Source organism: Rousettus aegyptiacus, unplaced genomic scaffold (genome assembly GCF_014176215.1).
Source record: "Rousettus aegyptiacus isolate mRouAeg1 unplaced genomic scaffold, mRouAeg1.p scaffold_m13_p_12, whole genome shotgun sequence".
In the NCBI taxonomy this organism is placed as follows: domain Eukaryota; kingdom Metazoa; phylum Chordata; class Mammalia; order Chiroptera; family Pteropodidae; genus Rousettus; species Rousettus aegyptiacus.
In genome coordinates, this window is record NW_023416287.1 from 13,911,834 (window position 1) to 13,917,772 (window position 5,939).

General features: G+C 45.3%; 1 pseudogene; it reads right to left on the reverse strand.

Moving 5' to 3' along the window:
- Positions 1-5,570: 5,570 nt before the first annotated feature.
- On the reverse strand, positions 5,571-5,689 carry LOC118610346 (annotated as a pseudogene).
- Between the last annotated feature and the right edge of the window lie 250 nt (positions 5,690-5,939).

A 5,939-nucleotide genomic window follows, 5' to 3' on the forward strand; every position in this document is an offset into this window, starting at 1 on the left:
TGAGAGGAAAGCAGAGGACTGGGGTTAGGGGAAGGTGATGAGTTTAGGATCATTCAAGTCGAGTTTGAGAAGTGTGTGGGGTATACAAATGGGGATGTTCAAGACAAAGTAGATAGCGAGGTTTGGAGCTCAGTGGAGAGTTATGGGGTGGAGGTAGAGTTGGCAGGAAACATCTCTCCTGTCAGCCCCAGGTTCCTCACCTGCAAAATGGGGATGTGATTTACTTCCCAGAGTTAGTGTGTTGATTAGATGATGTAGCGTGTTGAATGTGCCTGGCACTGTGTAGGCACACAGTAGGTGCTTGGGGAGTATTAGTTCTTCATTTTAGAGGGTCTATCATCCCCAATTCCTACATGGTCAAATCCACTAAAATCTTTGCAGTACCCACAGGCCCCACAGCTGTGTTTTCTAAGTTTCCAATGTAGTGATAGAAAGATGTTCCTGGAAAAAGGTATGGAAAAGGAGGAGTGAAGGCAGCTCCCCCTGCCTGGGTAGCCCTAGAGTACGAAGAGAGTGAGCACTTGGTGCTGTGCAGGGGACAAGACTCTGGACTGGGAGGCAGCGGTATACAGTTAGATCCTCACTAGACATCTTCGAGAGGTTCTTGGAACTGTGGTGAAATGACCTATAATGAAACTAATTTTACCATATGTTAATTGACATAAACAAGAGTTAAGTTTCTAAGGCAGCTTATCAACATTGTAACAAGTGACGTTGAACGAAATGAAGCTATTCAAGGACCTGCTGTAGGCTACTTGCCCTGACCCTGCCACCAGCAAATTAATAAGCCTTGCCTGTTCTAAGCCTCAGTTTCTCCACTGGTTCAAAGAGGAATCTGCCAGCTAAGTCCTCCCCTTCTTTTGTCCTTGCCTTCTTCTAGCTCCCAGAAAACCTCTTCCCTTCTCTTGACCCACAGAAGACATCACTTCCTTGAAGACTTGGCTCGCTGTGGGCCCCCTGGCAGCTCCTTCCTGGGGCAGAGAGCCAAAATCCTGACAAGATTAAGAAGAGGCTTTGGGACTGGGCCAGGCGGAGAAAACAGGAAAGATGATGAACCACCCCCTTCCCTTTCTGCGGGTTGTTTATTCCAGTGTTTCCTCAGCTGAGTTTTCTGGATACATAGTAACCCCTGACTTTTCATCCTGTGCCCAGCCTCTGGCCCCACAGCACCTAGCGCATCCCTAGATCATAGAGCTCATGGGATGGGTCTGCCCCTGCGTCCACTTGGCCCACTGCGCCAAACTCCTGGAAAGCAGGAAGAACACAGGTAGATCTTAAGTGAGTGCCTACCACAGTCTATGGCAGAAACTGGCCTTTCACACACGCCTCTTCGGTTCCCTAAGGTAAGCAATGTTCTCCTCATTTTCAGCCATGGAAACTGATGCTCAGAGAGGTGTGTTGGCATCAGATCCCACAATGGGGAGAGGTAGAAAGGAGAGGGATGTCTCATCAGTTAAGAGCATATTCTTTGAAAGACAATGAGCCATGCTCGATTTGAATTCTGATTCTACTACTTACTTACTGCCTATGGAATTTGGGCGGAATTCTAGTGGGAGTCACTGTGGGGTAGCGGTCAAGAACACAGACTCTGGGATCAAATGTCAGTTCCACCATCTGCTAGTTATGTGACCTTGAGCAAGTTCCTTCGCCTCTCTGCACTTCAGTTTCCACAGCTGTAAAACAGGATAATTATAGCTCCTACCACATCGACATGTTGTGGGGATTAAACGTGCTAATCCATGTGGAACGCTCGGCGCAGTGTCTGGCCTATGGGCCAGCACCACCCGTGTCAGCGATGGTATGAATGCAGACCTCACCGACTGATTGCCACCTGGTCCCCAGCCTGCCACTCGTCACCACGGTGGCTCACTTAGCCTTAGCGGATGGTAGGTTGCTCACTGGCTTGTTGACTGAAGGAGTGTTTGGGAACTAACTCAGTGTTTCTGAAAACAGGCTTCTAACAATGTGTGGGAGTAGGATTCTGAAGCAAGATGATTTTCAGGAGTTTCCCAACCAACTACCAAGTGATTGCTTTTTGCACGCTAGTATGAACTTTAAAATATTTCCAGACTGCTTTTTCCTCTCTGATTGCAGAAGCAATTTATGCCCATTGTGAAATACTCAAATGTTACCTAAAGCTATAAAGCAGGGAGTTAAAGTGCTAATCCTGTTTCGAAAGAGGTGCCACTGTTTGTCCGAGGCATGTCTTTCCAGATGTTTCTTATGCCTATACCTGGTTTCCGAGCCCTGCTGTGTGCTCCATCTTGTGTTAGACACTGTAGAGCCACTGTAGAGCCTCTGCAGAAGTCGAGGCGGCTGTCTGTGCCTTAAGGGAGGGCACAGTTGGGGCGGGGCACAGAATTTCACAGAACGCTTAATCAGCAATTAAAATCACCATCGTGTACCGATGACTCATTCAGTCAGCACGCACTTAACACTTGAGGTTCTAGGACCCGGAAATGACGAAGCAAGGTCCTATCTATCTGGCTTTAGAAGGAGACCCAAGCTTAAATCTTTCCTCCTGATTCTGTGCATGACAACTAAGACAGAAAGAGGGCAGAATGGGCGATATAGTCTCCCTGCTCCCCATCCCCCCTCCACCCAGAGAGTAGCATTTCCCTACCTCACTATGTAGGGAACTGAGCCGAAGGAACTAGACAGGCTGGGCTTGCCACAGGTGGTTTCTGTGACCCTGGGCAAGTCACTTCCCTTCTCTGAGCCTCAGGTTCCTCATTTGAGGAGTAAGGAGAATCTTTCTGCCTTGAAAGGCACATTCCCTCACTCATTCATTTATACAAGATGGTATCTCCTAAGAGTGTGACGGGTTTACTCTTATGGCCATCTAGGAAAAAAAAAGAGTTGGGTTCCATGGTAGATTGTATCATTGTTAAGCAAATATTTACTTCCCCCAACCCTCCTCACCGCCAGAGGAATATACTTTCTCACTCTGTTGATATTGGACTTAGCCAGTCTGACTTGCTTTGGCCAAAAGAATATGTATGGAAGTGACAGGGGCCAGCTCCAAGACACTGAGTGCTTCCATTCATCCTCCTTGAGCAATCATCCTCGGCCATGAGAACCGTGAGTCCTTAGTGGTGAGGGTCCCTTAGCCTGGATTCAGAATGGGAGCCACGTGAGGCAGCTCTGCCCTCCACCTGGAGCCTGGAGCCCCGCCCCTCCCCACCCCGCCCAGCCCAGCCCAGCTGAGCCCTGATGAACCCTAGCTGACACAGACCCCTGGGTAAGAAATGAGTGTTTACTGTTTTAACCACCGAGTTTCTGAAAGTTGTTTTTTATGCAGTGTTGTCGCAGTAAAATTTGACCAATGTGGGTCCCTAGTTTACTCCTTTATTCTGTTTTTGGCTTGAGTCTGAGACTGGAGTCTCTGATTAGGTCATATTTGACCTGAGATTTGAATGTTAACAAGGAGCTAGATATGTGGTCATCTTAAGGGAAAGTGTTCTGGGCAGAGGGAACTGCGATGTTATGGCCCTGAGGCCGGAGGAAACTTGGCCTGTTTAGGAATAGAATTAAGGGCTGGATCGTTTGGTAAGGGAGGGGAAAAAGGTCTGAGGTCCAGATCTATATGTTCAATGGGTCAGTGGTCCCTACATTTTTGGCACTAGGGACCAGTGCTCCTATAAAAATCTAATACCTGATGATCTGAGTTGTAGCTGAAGGAGCGATGCTATCACTGGGGAGGAGCTGCAAACACAGATGAAGCTTCGCTTGCTTGCCCGCCATTCACCTGCTGTGCAGCCTGGTTCCTAACAGATTACAGACCAGTACCCGGTCTGCCATCTGGGGGTTGGGGACCCTTGCAATGGGGCACTTTATATTTCCATTTAGATGTCTCTCACGTGCTTCAAACTCAAAACATCAGATCCAAAGCTGAACTTGTGGTCTTCTCCCAAACATATCCTTTCTTTTTCATTTCTCCATCTCATTCATTGACACCAACATCCACCTATCCAGTCGTCCAAGCTACAAAGCTGGACCTCATCCTGAACTCCTCCCTTTCCCACATTTCCACACCCACATCTCCTCTGTCTTCAAGTACTGCCAATTGTATCCCACTCATTCTCTCCTATTTGTCCCCTTTTCTCCACTTGCATGGAGACCTTGCCAGCTGAAGCTGCTATCACCTCATTCTTGAATGACAGCATTTCCACCTCCCCACCTTCCCTGCCTGCATTCTTGGCCCTCCTCCAATTAGTCCTCCAAGTGGTAGCCAATGTCTTATTTAAAAACAAATCATCTCTCAAGCGGTAAGTGGATAAACAAACTGGTACATCCATACAATGAAATATTATTATTCAGCGATAGAAAGGGGCGAGCTAAGTTCCGGAGATGGATGATGGTGATGGTTGTACAACAATGCGAATATATTTAATTCCACCGAACTGCACACTTAGAAGTAGTAAAGATGATAAAATTTATGTTATGTATATTTTATACTCCTTCCCCGCAAAGAATAAGCTGTGAAGCCATGAAAACTTATGGAGGAAACTTAAATGCATATTACTAAGTGAAAGAAACCAGTCTAAAGAGGCCGCATACTATACGATTCCAACTATATGATATTCTAGAAAAGGCAAAACTATAAGAAATAGTAAAAAGATCAGTGGTTGCCAGTAGTTGACGGGTACAGGAGATGAATGAGTAGCTGAAGCGCAGGGTATCTAGTGGTGAATTCATGTTGTTATGCATATATGAAAACCCAATGGACTATATAACGCAAAGAGTGATCCTTACTATAAACTATGAACTGTAGTCAATAACACTCCCCCAACCATGACCACAATAAGAACTAATCGAATTTCATGACTCCTCCGATTAGACCTTCAGGCCCGACCTTCTCACCTGGCTTTGAGAATTTGTCCCTCCTTCCTGTGGTTGACCCCTTGGCATTATGTAAGGTTCAGTTTAAATGGTACCTCTTTAGAGAAGCCTTCCCTCATTCCCCAAACTAGATCAGGCCCTTCTTGTTTTACCTTCCCTGTAGCTTCTGTTCTTCAACTCTGTACCATTTGCACATCTGTAATTAGGTAGTTAATTGTTTGTGTGTACTTGCACAACGGCTGTCTTATAAATCCTGTGGAGGTAGCGATCACATCTGTCTTCTTCACCATCTCGTCTCTGGCACTTAGCTAGTGCCTGGCATGTAACAGAGTTCAGTAAATGTGTGGTTGGACATAGTTTGAAATAAAAGGTCACATGTTGCATGATTTCATTCATATGAAGTATCTAGACTAGATAAATCCGTAGAGACAGAAAACAGATAGCGTTTGTGGGGGCCTGGGGAGACAGGGAAATGAGGAGCCACTTCTTCATAGGTGTGGGGTTCCCTTTTTAGGGGGACAAAAATGTTTTAGAACTTGACAAAGGTGGTGGTTGTACAACATTGCGAATGTACTAAATGCCATCGAACTGTATGTATACTTTATTTATTTATTTATTTATTTATTTATTTATTTATTTATTTATTTTTTTAGGCGAGACAACTCTTGGTTGACCTCACAGATTGCAAGGACCTTGTCAGCTTACAATCTCTTATTGTTTATTTTTTATGCCTACAGCACCTGGTCTTCCTAGTTGGTCTCCCATCCAAGTACTAACCAGGCCTGACCCTGCTTAGCTTCTGAGATCGGATAGGATCGGACTTGTTCAGGGTGGCATGGCCATACACGAACTGTATATTTTAAAATGATTCATTTTATATTGTAAAATGAACATCACCCCAAATTTAAAAATAATTTTGAACTATTAACCAATGTATTTCTTGTACAAATGTTTTTATCCCAGCGCTTTTCTTCGGTTCAGACTAGTACCTTTGGCCTCGGTGGCGGTTTGTACAGCAGAGATGTAGGAAGAATAGAAATAATGTTAGCTTTTGTCCTTGAGACTTTTTATTATGGAAGGATTTAAGTATACAAAAG